The 17,728-nt window shown below is 36.8% G+C and overlaps 1 protein-coding gene and 1 pseudogene across 2 annotated transcripts in view; one reads left to right on the forward strand and one right to left on the reverse strand.

Annotated features, from left to right (window-relative positions):
- The window catches only part of PRKG1 (protein kinase cGMP-dependent 1), a 1,061,913-nt gene that overhangs the window by 165,528 nt on the left and 878,657 nt on the right, over nt 1-17,728 (forward strand). The window lies entirely within an intron of this gene.
- On the reverse strand, nt 1,235-16,888 carry LOC118670279 (annotated as a pseudogene).

Here is a 17,728-nt window from a genome sequence, read left to right on the forward strand (position 1 = left end):
CCATTCAGGGGCAATGTAAACACTTAAAAAAAAAGTATACTAATTCTTCTCTCTGCATAGAAAATTAGCAAAGGAAATTCAACTGTTTAACTTTCTTCTCTCCTAAAGTTGTGCATATAATCAAGTTTTGTTGTATTAGTCCCAAAGCATGAAAACTTGAAATTGAAAATGGTAAATGTTTAATATTCAGCTTTGGAAAAAAAAAAACATGGAAAAATTGCCTTTGTTTGCAATCTTTACAAATTTCCATGGTATGCACACTCCCATCATGGCCAATGTCAGACTACCAACATATGATGCCTGAATGCATTTGAGTCAGCTTTGGCACACCACTGAGTATTCCAGTTTGTAAAGAATTGCTTAGTCAATCATAACTACAATTGCAGAATTGGTACACGAATTTGACACCTACTTTTGAGTATATGTCAAATCTTCACTTTGAGGTTACAACTGACTCAAAATCTGGACTTGCCCTACTTGAGAATAACACATTGTGTGCACAAAGCAGCATGCAGTGTTATACATGGTAATATTTTTATTTGTACATTGACTTTCTTTTCAGTGAAAGACAATGTAAAATTCCCACTGAGTTCTAATCTGTAACCAGATAGTTCTTTATCAAGTTACCAATAAGGTTGCTTAGAAATATATATATTTTTAGAGCAGATCATTTCTGGAATAAAAAGACACCAACAGTGTAATAGCTAAGATGGGCGGCTAGACACAGTATGTGTTCCTTAGTTCAGAGTCAATATGGTACCAGGTTGTAGATTGTCTCATTTAACTTTAAATCCATGCACATATTAGCTAATATGATTAGATTAATAATTCCCTTGATTTTCTTCACACTGGTATATATTAGTTCCTACCAATAATCCTATAGCATGTATTCTTTTGATGTAATAGTTGCCACTTATTTCCATTGAATAGAATTTTATATTTTTCTTCAGTTGGTTTTCAATCATAAAATTATGAAAGTATCTGTTGTCATATTCATTAACAAATGATTGTTTCCTCAAATATAAAAAACGTGAAGCCCCTTTCAAATTATTTCCCATCTTTTTGGGGGGTGGGGGTACTAAATTACTTTATTTGAAAGACTGTTTCAAATGAAAGAACCTGAGTGGATGACTTGATACAACTTATAGAAAAGGCGAAGGTAACTCCAAGATGCATGTACTATTTTGGTGACCAGGGAAGTCACCCCCTTGTCTGTGGGAAGTCAGCCTAAGGGTTAACTCTCTTCGTTGTCTCCCAGGGCGTGCTTTGTCAAAGAGATACTCTGCCATGCCAGTTTCAGGGGCCTCCAACCCGCACAAGTTTGTGATGTGGTCACCCAATTCTTTGATGGGTCTCACCTGCTCTAAGCAGTAAGTCTCAATGAAGTCACACATCTGAGGGTCATTTTTGTCAGAGACCAGTTTGTGCAATTGCAGTAATGACTTTGCTCCAAGTGTGATGCCCACTCCATTGCATTCAGCCCATTCTCCCAGTCATCATGGTCTGGTTTCTTTATGTCCTGAAGGGAGATTGGGCCACCTCGTTGGCGCTGCAGCTTCATCAGTTTCTCGGCATGTTCCTCCTCCTCATGAGATTGGTGAAGAAAGTAGTTGGCATCACCATCGCAGTCAAAGAAGGAAGACATGGGCTGGTGGGCGTAGGAAGCGTAGAGCTCCAGGTTGTTCTGGTGGTTGATGTGGCCTCCGAGTCCTGGGGGTGGCTTGCGTGATCCGGTCCTCAGATGGGCGGCTGAGAAGAGGTGCCTGCACAGTGTGGGAACAGTGGCATGGGCCTTGGAGCAGGTGGGGAGTGGCCATGCTATGAGGAGGTGGAGAAGGCTGGATCTGAGAGGCTGGCTGGGATGGGGCTCCAGCGATGAGGTTGTCCAAGCACAGTTAAAGCAGGAAACCATGCCACTGTTTGGCAAAGACTGTCCTTTCCCACCTTTTAAGGCCAGAGCAAATGCCATTTCCTTCACCAAACTCCTAGAATATTGTGTTTTTATTTTTATTTTGTTTTTTAGTTTTTGTTTTAATTCTTTTCTCCCAAAATTTCATCCCCATCCTTGGGAAAATATCACCATATTCTAGTTCACTGGTTCAACAAATGCAGTCCCCAGATCAGCAGCGTCAGCACCAGCTGAGGACTTTGTAGAAGTGACAATTCTCAGGGCCCACCCATGATGTACTGCATCTGAAAGTCCTGGGGGGATGCCCAGCAGTCTGATTGTAACGAGTCCTCTGAGTGACCCTGGCTCTGAGTGACTGATGGTACAGTTTGGCTTTCTATTTAGTTGGGTGCTTCAGCAGGACCAGGATTTATGAGTAATTATATCTTTCAAATAGTAGGTACCCAATAAATATTTGTTGAACGAACTAGTAAGTCAATGGATATAAGGACGATTGAAGAAAACCAGGCCAATGAACTGGAAGAATTAAGGGCGAGATATTTTATTTGAAAGACTCTCCTTTGGAAGAGAAATGAGATGTGTTCTTAAACATCCATGGGCTGGGATATAAATTATGAGTGCTCATTAAGGTTAGTTTATTTTTATTACACAGCTCATTAAATCCTAACAACAATTCTGTGAGATAAGTGTTATATTCATTTCACTGATGAAAAAGTGAGGCCTAAAACGTATGTACATCTCTCTCTATATATATCAGGGTCATAGTGTCAGGCAGGTTTCTAACTCCGTTCTCTCTTACTGACTTTCCCCATCATGTTCAGAGAGTCTAATTTCAATTTTAGGAGATGGTTGGTTCAGTCAATGTATTCAATTATTTATTATAAATAAATAAGAGTGAGGCATCATGCAGGTGAGTGCTAATGCCCTCATCTGTGGAATGTGGATAGTAAAAGTACCTAGTCCTTCTTAGGGCTGTTGTGATGATTTAATAGGATAGACGTCATAGTAATAATTAAACAAGACAATCACAAATTGTAAAACGTGCAAAGTTGGAAAGACAGGCTTGCGATGAGAGTTATAATGAAGATACCAGGTTTAGATTGAGTGTTAGGGGAAATTTCTCTAAAGCAGTGGCATTGATGCTGATCCAGAATGACAAGTATCATTTGGCTGGGTGACAAACTAGGGGGAAGAGCATTCCAGGCATAGGACCCACATGCACAAAGCCCTGAGGTGTAAGTAGCTTGCTCATGCTGTGAAAGGGAGTGAGATCCTTGTCACTGGAAGTATCCAAGTGTGTCATCCTGAAGATGATGTTTGCAGGGTGTTGGAGAGGAACATCAGCAGAACAGTGTGACACTACGTGTATTCTCAGTTTGCACCTAATCCTAAGTGTTTGTGTTCCCCACATAAACCTATAAAATGGCATTGATGTCATAAAGCAAAGTATATGTAAATGTCCAAATAAAAGCCACAGCTTATAGTAAGTTTGATATCTAATAAGTACTTTTTTAAGAGTAAAAACTAGGAAATACATAAATCTGAAGAACTTAGAGGTAGGATGAGTCAGCTTTTTAAACAAACTTGAATTCAGTACAATATCCTCTCATTCTTCTTTCTAACACTACCTAAGAATAACTGAGGTGACTTTGGGGCACTTTTGTCCACAGTGAAGGCTTTGAACTCTTCCCTAACTGAATTACAGTGGCATTCTTCTAGAAAACCTTGGTTCACATTCCTTCTTAATCATACTTAGCATTTTTTATACAGTTGTAATACCAGTGGGATGGAAATGTGGTGATTGAATCACTAAATAAAATGGGTGAGTGTTGAGTGAAATGAAATTGTGATAAAAATCTTATGTTAGCCCTAGCTGGTTTGGCTCAGTGGATAGAGCGTCAGCCTGTGGACTGAAGAGTCCTGGGTACGATGCCAGTCAGGGGCACATGCCCAGGCTGTGGGCTTGATCCCTAGTAGGGGGCATGCAGGAGGCAGCCAATCAATGATTCTCTCTTATCACTGATGTTTCTCTCTCTCTCTCTCTCTCTCTCTCTCTCTCTCTCTCTCTCTCTCTCTTTTTCTCTCTCTCTCTCTCTCTTTCTTCCTCTCCCTCTCTCCCTTTCTCTCTGAAATCAATATATATATAAAATATATTTGTTATTTCTAAGTAGATCTTTGGAAGACATTACTATGTAAAACTGTAAATATTTCAATTTAATTGGCTTTCCTGTTAACATACTTTACTTATTCCTTATTTGACTATAAGACTAAGTGTACTCTGTTAGTTGCTGTACTATAAAGATGATAAGCCTCTGCATAACCCAACCATATCCTCTTTTGCATTTCCTGGAATTAGCACAAAACCTGGCAATAATAAGCACCAGTGACATTTGTCAAATGAATGATTGAATGAAGTAGAAATTAACATATCCATCAAATAATTATGAGTAGAAATCAAATATCATGTAGAATTATGAGTAGAGTAAAAAAAATGAAACTTATTGTAGAAGTCTTAAGATTGAGGATAATTGCTCTTTTATATGTTATGCATTCCATAGCTATATTGCCCATAACTATCAAAGGTATAGTGTATAAAAAACTTAATAAGCTAATATTGCTGCATTGCTTTAAAACACCAGTATAAAATCATTTCTGTTTATAGCATCACTGAGATGTAGCAGAGTTTGGATTCACATAAAATGAAATAGCCAATGAAGACTGTTATTGTGATAAAGCAACCTTCAAATGCCTTTGCCTTCTATATGTTCCTAATTTACAGAGGGGAGAAATGCTTCTGTGTAGATATAATTTGGGCTGACTTTTTAAAAGGAATAAGCTTACATATTTATAATTGCACACTAACCTTTAACCTGTAATTATAAATTACAGTATGCACCTAATATAAATCTTAGAAGTAACCTCTAGGAAATAATTATAATTAAATGAGGAATGATGTAATTGACAGATAATAAATCCACAATATTCCACACATAATGCATACTTTAAAACATTTGGTATTAAATGTAAATATCCCTAATCCTTACTCCATATGTTTTCAGTGTAATTACGCTGTGGAGGAACTTGTGTCTTCATGCACATCTGTCTGTCACACTTGTTTGTAAAATACACATTTGCTAGAGAAAGATAATTCAGTGAGAGAATAATAGTAGATATAATATTATCCTGTTAGGTAGACAGCTTTTAATGTAATTGTTTATTATCTGGTTATAGAAAAAATATAACTTACATCTCCCCAAACGCTGGCCTTCTACTCAGTAACATAACATTTTGGCACATGGTTTCAGTACACTAGGCTAAGAGAGCTTAATGCAGTCAAATAAAAGACACTGGTGTGCTATTTTTATATTATACTGTCGAAATTTACTTGTTATGTATGAGTAAATTTTTAATATTTCCCTACAGCACCCAGAAGTAGCTTCATGAGCAACTAATGACTGCAATTACAGGCACCAAATTATAGCCAAGCCGGGGTTGCTCAGGAACTTTGTTGTAAATTCTGAGAGGTCACTATTATAAAAGAATATGTTAAAAAGTAAATTCTTTGAATTCTACAGATTATGTACTTGTTTCATTCAGCATCTATTTCAAGACTAGTTAAAACATCTTCCGTGTCTGTAATTTTTCTTCCTTAAAAAGTTTTTTGAATGGAGAATATATAATAATATCCACGTACAAAAATTAAATGAAGGTAGAAATTGTGATTTAGATAAGGTTATAGAACAAGTGGTAAATATATGATAGTTAATTCTTAGTTTTATCGATACATATCTATTTAGATGTACTGGAATATAACTGCTGGGAACATTAATAGCCCAAAGATATGCAGGACCAGTGGAAGGTTGAAAGACTTACTTTTGATTCTACTAGTCATGCTAATTGTGAGATAATAAATTGGTTTTTCTTATTAATTAGGAGGATTCACTTAATTACAAAATTATAGTGAACTGACTTCCTTGCCTTTCTGTGCACTAATCCCTCAGACACATGCTGCCTAATACTGGTCTGGATTTTCCTTCTGGTCTTTTACTCTGTGGACTTGTTATTCTATACTAAGATTTTCTTGGATCCTTTCCTTAAATCTTAATGTGCTTTCCCAAATGCTGTGATAGTAGTAAAAAACTCATTCTCTTGAGTCATATATATGCTTGTGCTGACCTCTCCTAGCCACATGATATTGAGTAGATTAGTGAACTTCTCTGAGCATCTGTGTCCTCTTCTGTGAAAGGAAGATAATCATAGCCCCTACTTTATATTAACAATCCCTACTATGAAATAAACAAGTTTTTAAGTTTTTCCACACATGGCATGGCACAGAGAGAGCCTTCTGCAAAAGTTGCTGTTCTCCTTTTATTATTTTTCCTCGTCCGTCAGAACTCTGTGAGCTGGCCACATACCTATTCCTTAGATTTAATTCAAATGAAGATCATCATAATTGGCAAGGTTTTAATGTGTTACAATCTCCTCTTCTGCCCCATGCCATTTGAATGGGGATCTTCAAAGACTTAACGCACAGGAACAAATACTGAGGGACCTTTCAGTGCCACTCAATGACTCTCTCGTGGGTACATTTACGAGTGGGGTGAAATCTGTCAGAACTCTTCAGATCACCCTGTGGAGGCTTAGACTCTGCACATGTAAGAGTAGCTTGGTAGATTATGCCACCGGTGCCTATTGTCTGCTTCCTTTTTACTTCTAACCCCAGGGCAGGCCTAAAGGCAAAAATAGTTAAGTAGACTCGGTCTGCCTTTGCCATCTGCCTCCCTTCGTTTTAACATACTTTTCCCATATACCAGTTATCCCAAAGATCTCTGTCTTTGACAAAAGGCAGCTGATATAGAAGATATAAGTCATATTTAGTAAATAGTGAAACCCAGTTAACATTTGTGAAAATTTGAAGTGTGAAATTCTATCACATAATTTCAATCTAATTCAACCTAATGATTGGGTGTGCTTCTTTAGTAAACAGTGAACCAAGTAAGATGGTGAATTTACCCCTATCTGCTCATCATGCTCAGACCCCTATTAAGATGAGTTTGCATGATTTCAGAATAAGTAGGTCTGCATATAGACCCAGCTGCCGCGACAAAATATGGCATTCCTCATTAGGGTTCTTTCTCTGGCAGCAGCAGATCTCCTAGACAAACTTTACTTTCTAGACTTGCTGTGAATAGCTCTTTTCCATAATTAAACAGAAATTGGGGGGAGAGGTTTCAATCTGCCTATTTCTTAGAATTTTAGGCAGATTAATTTACTATGAAAGTACTCAAAAAGAGGCAAAAATGAGTTCGGGGGGGGGGGGGCTGATCTCTTTGATACACCTAGTTTTTGTTTTTGTGTATATAGTGTCATTTAAATGTTTATAACATTTGGATCTTATTTAGAATATAATTATTATCAGGGAGGGCATTTATTACCATTACCTTTGGACCAGGGAGTGCCATACAGACTACACTGAGGAGAAGTCGGGGTTGCTGAGAGAAATCAGGTCTCATTCCTACTCAATGCAAACACAACAGCCAGAAAACCTAGTTCTGTTTCTTGAGGGAATACTTTGCAAAGAAAACTGATTGTTGTTCAGAAGATTGTTAAAGAAAATTTTGTAAAATAGCTTGCAGAAAGCGTTGTGTTTTTTTTATTTTTATTTTAGATGAAAGACAAAAAGCTGTGTTTAGAACATAAAAATAGCGAGGGCTGTACTTACCAATGCTTACCTTTGTGCCAGCCATTCTGTTCTCAGCACAACACATACATTGTCACAATTAACCCTCACGGCAGTCCTGAAAGAGATAGGTATATTGTACCCATGTTACAAGGAGGAATGGCCAGCTCAGGTTAACTTGCCCACACTGCTTCCCTGCTAAATGGGGAATTCAACGCATGACTACATGTCTGTGGAGTCCGTATACTTAGCCTGTATATGGCACTACCTCTTGGCAATATGCTGCATATATATATATTGAATTGCAACCTTTTGGTGGTATACTAAAGAATCAAATTCAAATTTTCACTAAAAATGATTTTGATGTGGCGACAATCAGACATACTTTTTGTGAAGTACATTGTAATCTCAGTCAAGTCCTGCCAAGGCTCCTTATGACGATATGTACAGTCCTCTTTTATTTTTAGAAGCGTTTTTTATTATATAAACACCAACACAACATAACATATCTCATGTATAGAGCACAAAATGTCTTTTTCAAAAAAAAAAGTGCTTCTCTTTCAAACTAATGAAATTTCAGGTCATGCCTTTTTGGTGTTAAAGACTCTGGGATGAAAAATGAGAATTCTGGTATGGAATTGTTTCTTCCTAAAATCGAAGTTTTTCTTGATATTTTATACTTATTTTAATTATATCAAGACACGTAAAATATGCCTGAGAATAAATTCTAAAGTTTTTATTTCAAAAGGCACAGGTTTCTCTGTCTCAGAACAGCTCTACTGTGTCCATTTCTCTTCACCCACACTTCTTTAGTAAGGGGTCTCTGCACCACATTTCAGCCAGATCTGTTTGTGGCCAAAAAGATGGGTGCAAACCATAGTCTGGGCTTATTGTTGTCGGTATTTATAACTGATAGTGTGTCTCAGTGGATAGAATGGGTAATGGGACCCAGCGTGGCTAGCAGTGTGTCCCTTCAGGTACCTATTAGGTTCTAGCAGATACCAATGGATTGAACCTTATGGGTCTTATTTAGGAATTTAACAGAAGCATCAAAGAGCTGATTTGCATGCAAAACCCAGCAAGACCGCCAGGTGTAGAGTCTGTGAAGTTTGATGGTTGGATGAGCAGCAACTGTAAAGTCCAGGGACACCACTCTCCTTGAATCCAGCAGCCCCCATGGGAAATTGAATTCGTTCTCAGCCAGAAGCCCTTTCCTCTTGGCTTTCCTTTATCCGTACTCCTGAGAATGGACAGCCCTGGGATGAGTTGCTGGACATAGGACAAATTCCAGGAGAACTGTAAAAAAGTAGATTTGCAGAAATCTTACCGATTGCAGATGCATTTTGAACTGATCAAGAAGAGTGACATTTGTAAACTATTTTGCAAGGCATATTCTGATAAGGAGAAAAGATTAATAACATTGTCTCTGGTCTTTTTTTTTCTACCTTAAGTTATTGCTGAATGGATAGTGAACTTTTTAGTAGAAATATTAAAACTACTATTAAATGATAAAATAGTAATACAACAGTAATTACACTGCTTCAAGTGGAATGACAATGTCACACAAACCTGCAAGCTCTAGCGTAGTTTGCAGCTGATGCTGGGTTGTGAGAAAGCACAGACTATGCATAAAGGAATTTGTTACTGGGGGAAATGAATCATTTTGCTTTTCCCTGACATGTGCTGTTCTATATTAAACTTTGTAGTTCCAAGGCTGGCTACTTCGCTAGCCCTCTGGTTCTCACCCCTCAAGTTCCCAAGGGCTCGCCTCCTTGCTGTTAGGCAGGAGTTCTGAACATTTAGCGCTGTTTTGCATATTCTAATAACTACCATTTATTGCACATGATCTCCTTTGATCCTTGAGAACCCTGTGAGATACATAATATTATTACTTATAATTTATAAATGACTAAACTTCAATCAGGAGTGGTCACCTAACACCATGAAGCTGGGACATACCAAGGTAAGCCAGGGACACCAACAGTCATTCCATTGCCTTTTCTTTCCATTTGCCCTATATATTAATCGGAAGAAAATGTCTTTTTCATGGGTGTCAATGTACACACACATGTTCTTAATCTGAAAAGCATGTTTTGGGCTGCCTTTACTGTTCTGATACTAATTCTAGCTGTGATTTCCTTGTCTCCCTAATTTACTAGTCTAGGGATGGCACATTTATAGCATGGACCTCCACTGTGTTTATCCCTTGCCCTTGGCAGACATAGCCAATCAATCACAGCAATCCTCACTGAGCCAGATTCAGCTTCATTATCTCTTCAGCCCATCACTCTGGGGAAGCACAACCAATGGGTTGGTATTGGCTCCCAAGTTAAATCTCTTTGCCATTCCTGAACCACCATTTATTTTTTGTCTCAATCATGTCTTCCAGCACAAGCACACACAGCATTTACCTCAGTCTTTCCTCAGACATTTATCTCTTAGGACATCTTTACTTCCAAAGATGAATAGTATATGTGAACAAGCATGTTCATGGTGTTTTGAAGTCTTTCCATATAAATTCCATTTTTACTTAACGTTCATAAGATAAAGGTGATTTATCTGTGTCCTTCTCCCAGACCTTTTTTTGATGGACCATTATTCATAAACGATGATGATACATCTTGACTTTTTTTGAAAAATTTGGTTTCACCAGATTTGAAAAACAAAATATTTTAATATAGTGGCTTTTTGTTTAATTTAAATATAACATTTAGTAAATTCATGCAACAGTAGGAATCATCATATTTTCTTTTCAAACATTGCTATACTTTATGTATCTATATCCTGTGTAGTCATGATAATTTAGAAGCAATGAGCAAGTGGGAACTTAACCTATACAACTTGTAGTTGCCTTATATACCTCTTAGTAATATCTGGGGTAAAACTAATGAGGAAATTCCTATTTTTATTTTAAGATGATTAGCTAGATTAAAAAAATCATTGCAGTTGTGTTTTTATTATTTTTTTAATGTTTAAAAACTAATCTGATTGTTTGTGATTGGTTGTGTTCAGTTTTATTTTCTCATATTTGAGTACACTGACTCTGGCTTAGGTTTTGGTTTGCTTATATAGGCTGCTAAGGCATTAGAGCAGCCCCAATTCAACAGCCTCCTTGTTCATTTACTTTAACGAGACCATAGATTTATTGGGAATATCTTACCAAGACTTTAGATAGTATTTTGCTACATAATTTTTAGAGATTTCATGGAATTCTATAATGTAAATATTTAAGTAATCCTACTAGTATATTATTTGGGCATTTGGAATTTGAATCATTTTTCCTTTTAACTCTCTTTCTTTTATACTCACTATTTCAAACAGATCTGCAGTGAGTAATTCTTGTACTTACATCATTCTGCACACTTTAAATCATTTCCTTAGGATAAATTCTTAAAGATAGAATTATTTGATCACAGGGTAGGTGTGTTTTTATGTTTTAATTAAGAGTAATTTAAAGATAGGTAATGGATTCACACAGTACCAAAATAAAAAACCTATAACATGATAAGCCTCTCACCACAATCATTTATCTACTAGAGGCCTGATGAACGAAGATTCTTGCAAGAATGGGCCTTCCTTCCCCTGGCTGCCAGCACCGCCTTCGCTCTGGCCGCAGCTGCCTTTCTGCCTTCCCATGCTGCCCAGAGGCCCAGAGCAGCTAGGATGTCCCAGCCTGCTCCTAGCCTCTCAGTGCCTGTGTATGCAAATTAACCCATCATCTTTGTTGGGTTAATTTGCATACTCACTCCTGATTGGCTGGTGGGAGTCATAAACGTATGGTCAATTTGAATCTTTCTCTTTTATTAGTGTAGATTCATTTCCAACCCATCTATCTGCATCTCTACCTGCTTCCTCTTCAATAATTTTCTAACTTTCCAGAGATTTTTTTTACAGTATATTGAAGCAAATAAAAACATGTACTGTCTTGCTGACTCTTTCACACAAATGAAAGCATATAAGATCCATGTACTACTTTCTTCTCTCAAAAGTACATCTTATTCTTATTTTTGCATACAGTTCCACTGGTATATGTGAAGGTGATTTCACCTTTTGCTATGACAAGCAGTGCTGTAATAAATAGACATTATCTGCACTTTTTAAGTCTGTTGAATAAATTCCTAGAAGCAAAATTGCTGATCAAGGAATATATGAATTTATAATTTTGTTAAATATTGCAAACTGCCTGCCTTAGGGATTTCAGCAGTTTACAATGACAGCAGAAATGAATGGGTGTCCCTTCTTCCCTCCAGCTTTGCTGAAAGAAGTTGTTATCAAATGGTTGGATTTTTGTGGACTAGGTAAAATATGGTGTCTCAAAGTGGGTGTAATTTGCATTTCAGATTGCAAACCTTATTCATAGAAGCCATTTGCATTTGTCTTTTCACTTTGTTTACAGTATTGGCTTTGTTTTTGGCATGAAAACTAAGAAACACTGTAGATATTTTTGTGGTTGAATTTATCAATCTTTTCACTTATGTGTTATGAACTTTTGGGATATGATTACTGAGATTATAAATTAATTTTTGTGTCCCCTGTTCTCACAGAACTCTCATGATAATAGTGGTTCCTGCACAGCTGGCCTGGCTCAGTGTTGAGCATCGACTTATGAACCAGGAGGTCACTGTTCGATTCCAGGTCAGGGCACATGCCTGGGTTGCGGGCTCGATCCCCATTGTGGGGCCTGCAAGAGGCATCTGATCAATAATTCTCTCTCATCATTGATGTTTCTATCTCTCTCCCTCTCTCTTCCTCTCTGAAGTCAATATCTAAAAAAAATAATAGTAGCTCCTTCTCTTCTTTCTTGCATTTACATCTTTGATCTATTTGGATTATCTTGACATAAGGTAGGAGAGGTAGATCCAGCTCTTTTTTCCTCTAAATTTTCTAGCTGTTGCCAGCACCATTTTATCTTTTGTTCTAAAATGCTACCTTCATCTTAATGTACTAAATTCCAACTTGTTTGGTTCTATTTCTGGATTTTTCTTCCTCTCCCATTTTTCTGTGTGTCAGTGCAACCATTGCCTTTATTATTAAAGATTTAATAAATTTTAATATCTGGTGGGACAAGTCCCTGCTCATTTCTTTTCTATTTTAAAATTTGTCTGGATGGTGTCTTTTGGTTTTTGTTCACATAAAATTCTGAAATAGCTAGTCTAGTTCCAAAACTTGTCTTAAAAAAATCCTGTTAGACTTTTTCACTGGAATCACATTACATTTATGGATTACCATGAGAAGTGACAACTTTAAAATGTAGGATCTGCTTTCTTTGGCATCATTCAGCAGAGTTATAGTGTTTTCTCTATATATGTCTTGAACATTGCATATTAAGTTTATTGCTATTTGTTACATCCTTTCTGTTGCTCTCTGTAAATGTTTTTTCTCTTATTATATATTCCAGTGCTCTAACATTTTTTAAGTTTATATGGAAGCTATTGATTTTGATATTCATTTTGTATGTCATTATGTTAGCAAGTTCTGTCATTATTTACAGTAATTTTTCAGTTAGATTCTCTTTTTTTCTGGGTATTAGTCAAAACCTTTACAGATAGGAATAGTTATAGCCTCCTCCTTTCTAATATTCATCATTGAAATTGTGTTCTTTTGTATAAATGTATTGTTCCCCAGGTATCCTGCTTGACATTACTGAGAATTTTCTAATTAAGCATAAAAAAAAATCACAACAAAATTTTGTTAGGGGAAGATCCATCTATTTTTATTTGATTGAGTGTTTTCTGTTCATGTGCTTGTTTTTATTAAGGAAGTCTTTTGAATTTTATCAGATGCCTTTTAGGAGCTGTAAGGTGATCCTATTACATTCCTTTTATGATGAATTACATTCTGAGATTTCCTAAAATGGAATGATTCTTGATATTTCAATGCTGCTCTATTATGTTTACTAATATATATTGCTGGTTTGTGTATAGATTGTCTTGAGTGAGATTGTTTTCTCGTTCTGGGTGTGTATGGATGTATGTCTATTTTGGAGACAATGTCATGCACACTTCCCAAAAATAATTTGGACTACTTCCTCCTTTCTCTGTGCTCTGAAACACTGACTAGCCTGCAATTTGTTTATTCTTTAACGATTTGTTAGACATCTGTTAAAATATTTTGGCCTAGGGCTTCCTTTTTTGGTGATAGCTCTAGGTAACATTCCTACATATTTTATGAAATATGAGCTGTTTTCATTTACTGTTTCTTTATAGTTGCTGTTGCTAAATTACATATGTATATTTTGCTTGATTGCCTGAAGAATTCTTTTTGTATCTTTGATAACATGATAAGAATTTATCTTAGTGATGACTATTCTTGTATGTAATACAAAACTTTTCTATTTTTTAAGGTACATTTAAATTAAATTTATTGGGGGTGACATTGGTTAATAAGATTATAGAGGTTTCCAGTGTAAAATCCTCTAATACATCATCTGTATATTTCACTGTGTGCCCACCACCCAAAGTCAAATCTTCTTCCGTCGCCATCATAACTTTCCTTATTCCTACAGGGTCTTATTTTTTAATGTCTTCATTGCTTTTAGCTGTTTTCTGGGAGGACCAAGGGAATATTCTGATTTGCACAGCCCTGTACTAGTATCTGCTAGAAGTCCAAATTGGTTTTTTCCTTATTATTTAGTCAGCATTGCCATGAAAAATATTGTGATTAATCTTGATATTAGTGTGAATCATAAGCTCATATGAAAAGTCAATATATTTGAAGTTAAGTGCACAAGTTCTAGCGAGGGAAGCCTATGTCTCCTGCCCCTACACTGGAAAGGTGCAAAAGCAACTTTCATAATAGAATTCACATCTGACTGAGAGCAATGGACTGAGTCCCATTTAATTTTAAAGTCTTGGTTATCATTCCTTTGAGAACAGGGTCACAAGAAGAAAATATGATTTTGGTACCAAATGACAATGTTAACATTTTAAGACTTCATAAAAATAGCCTAGAATTATTTAATGGCTAATGTTTCTCCCTTGTATTGGTTTCCCTCTGACAATGAAATGTTTCAGTGAATTTACTCAAGAACTTTAGTGTAGTCAGAGGTTTGTCATACCACCCAAAGTCTGAGTGTGCTTCAGTGTGTTTGGCTACTAAGTAAACAGCTTGGGCAAATTTAAATGATTCAGGTAAAAATTAGAATAGTTCATTTTTATAATGCAAAAAAAAGGGTTTAAAATGTGGCCCAGTTGTCTCCAAATAAATGACTCATCTTGTGAGTTTTTATTACAGTTCTGTAGACTTTATTACTTCTCAGATAATAAGGCTACAGTGTCTAAATATCATACTTGTGTATGCCATTTAGAATGAACAATGAGAATTGTCTCCCTTCTTTGAAAATGTTGTTTTTTAACGTGTTTAAGAGCCACTAGGACGGTGAAAACTATATGAAGTTTGTTAGATCTTGCTTTGGTGTCTTGCATACATTTGACCTATAGAACAAGAGCTATTCTGCTGGTAGAAAGGACATTATGTCAGTAAGCTTTCATTTGTTTCATGATTTTTATTGATGCAATGCTCTTTATGTTCTATCTTCTATTGCTCCCAAGATTAGTACAATGTGAATGGAAAATTAGGAGTATAGAATTTTCCTTGTTGATTTGGTCTGAGGCGCTGAACATTTAATGCCATTTTCTTCCACTTTATGATAAACACTGAAGAGGAAGTGCAGGGCTGACTGAGCCAGCTGTGTTTATCCTCTACTGGCTGCCCTCCGTCTTGTCTTTATGAAAGGTCTTTTAATTACAACTAACCTCCTCCAGCCATGGGCTTTTTTTGATGACAGATTCTAAGAAGAAAAACACACATGCATAACTTACAAGACCATAAAGCTTTTCATGTACTTTTGCATCTTGACAAATAATTCTACACCCCAATTATGGAACGTTTCATTTCACAGTTTCTTCTACATTAACAAAAGCAGCCCAAAGTGTTCTTTCAGTATCTATCTTACATGATTGTTTGGATCAAATATGTATTTAAATATATATTTTCTTGCATGTTTCCTCTTTATTTTCTCAAGACACAATTGAAACAAATATAGGAATAAAATTCTGACAAGAGGATACTTCAGAAGATAACTTGAAATTCGGTCACATTTTTTGAATGACATGTTACGTAATACCCGGAACTTACAGGAGACTGAGTGTTCTTATCCAGCGAGGGTTGACAACCTAGAAGGTGAACTGTGGTTGGTGCCCTAACCCAAGTGTACAGAAATGAAGAGACCCCGCAGGATAAGTCTGTATCAAGTTTCATAGAAAACCCTAAGCAATGAACTGTAGTTACCACATTCCAAGGGCAAGACCCAGACTAGAATCAGGTCAATGAAAGGCTCAGAATCTCCAATAGAGCTGAGATGGAAGGAGCAAGGAGAAAATTGAGTAGGATTGTGGATCACTTATGAATGAAGCAGAAGTGTCTGCTGTTTAGCTTTATTACTCCTAGCCACCTTTTGTGTGACAAGGTTGGTCTGCATTAAGATATCCATGCGAAGTGTAACTCTCTGCAAGCTTTTCATAGACTTAGCCGCTTGAAGGTCTTGTCATAACCCAGAGAAACAAAGGTGAAGGTGGTCCTCAAAACCTGGGAAGTGCTGTCAGGAAGGGAACAGGTTCTTCAGAAAAGGGGCATTGGCATCTCAAGCCCTTCTCTGAGGAGGAAGCTGTGACCCTGATCTGCAGAGATTCAGGAAAAACCCTCTCCCTAGGAGAGGAGACTTCAGATGCCCATCTTTTATCTTTCCCAGACTCACTCATTCTTTAAGATACTCAGAGCAACCTGGACCTCTAGGTGGTATATATCTTTCATGACGCAAAAGGTATTAAGAAGATCGCTGGGATGGTGCAGTAAATTGCATTTCATAAAACACTGGGAGCTGATTCTGACTGCTTGCATTCTCCTCGCTCTCACTTTATATGCACACCTCTGCTCATTATGTCTGCCGTTGTAGTATGCTCCCATATTCCTTCTGTTCATTTACACTGTACTCAGATTGTTACAGAACTGAAAGGCATCTGAGTGATCAGGGGTCAGCATTTTATAGGTGTCGGCACTGAAACTTGAGAGGAGGCTCCCTGATCAAGGTCATAGAGCAGTGTGTGGCAGAGTGGGGGGACAAGCTCTGGATTACACCTTGCACTTCCTGTAAATAAATACAAACGGGAAATCTTAGCTTTTCACTCGAGACTCACTTCCTTCAATGCAGCTATTTCTCACTGTATGGCAAGGTCACTGGTTTGAATCCAGGCGACACTGTCCTCTTGCTCTGTGACCGTGAGCAAGTCCTTTGTCACCATTGTCTCAAAGTCTTAACCGGTAAAATGGAGAAGAGAATTGCTCCTAGGGTTAAGAACCTCAAATAAGTTAATATTAATGAAGCTCATAGGATAGTGCCAGGCCGTAGTAAGCGCTCAATAAGGATAAGTTGTCATTATTATTACTGTCCTTATGAATCACACTTTCTTTTCCATGTTATATTTTTTCATGAATACTACCCAGTTAGCACTTACTTATTTTCTAGCTCTTTTATTTAGAATGTTAGTTTATTATGGTTGTCCCAAATAAGTCATTTCAGAGTAGAGACTATGCCCTATATTTCTTTTATGTACCTCCATAGACCTTGACACAATGCTCGATGCAAAATAGGAATTCTGTAAATACTATTTTTTTTTCTGCTGGTGGCTTTTAAGATAAATAGGTTCTTAATGGTTGCAACTTTGGACAAGTTTTAGATGTTCTCAAAGAAAATGCCATTAAAATATGGAATCGGTAAAATATGCCAGTGCCTGTGTAAAAAAGCAAAGAGCACTGCACACTCATAGTGTTTGAAGGTACACAGAATATCTTTACATGTTTGGGGTGCTTTTAGAAGCAGTGGGTCAGAGGATAGAACATTTTGCATTACTACCAGGGCCATTATGTGAGACACTATTGGATACCTTCAAACTGTATACTGTTACCATAGTGATATTAATGGTAGTACTCATAGCCCTGAATTCTGGACAATATTTTCATAAGACTCATTTTCACTTTATATTCTTGGCTACACATTAAAATTGCTTGGCAAGCTTTTTTAAAAATTTGAGATAAAATTGACATATAACATTGTATCAGTTTTAGGGGTACAACTTTATGAT

The sequence above is a fragment of the Myotis myotis genome, unplaced genomic scaffold, assembly GCF_014108235.1.
Source record: "Myotis myotis isolate mMyoMyo1 unplaced genomic scaffold, mMyoMyo1.p scaffold_m19_p_15, whole genome shotgun sequence".
NCBI lineage: Eukaryota > Metazoa > Chordata > Mammalia > Chiroptera > Vespertilionidae > Myotis > Myotis myotis.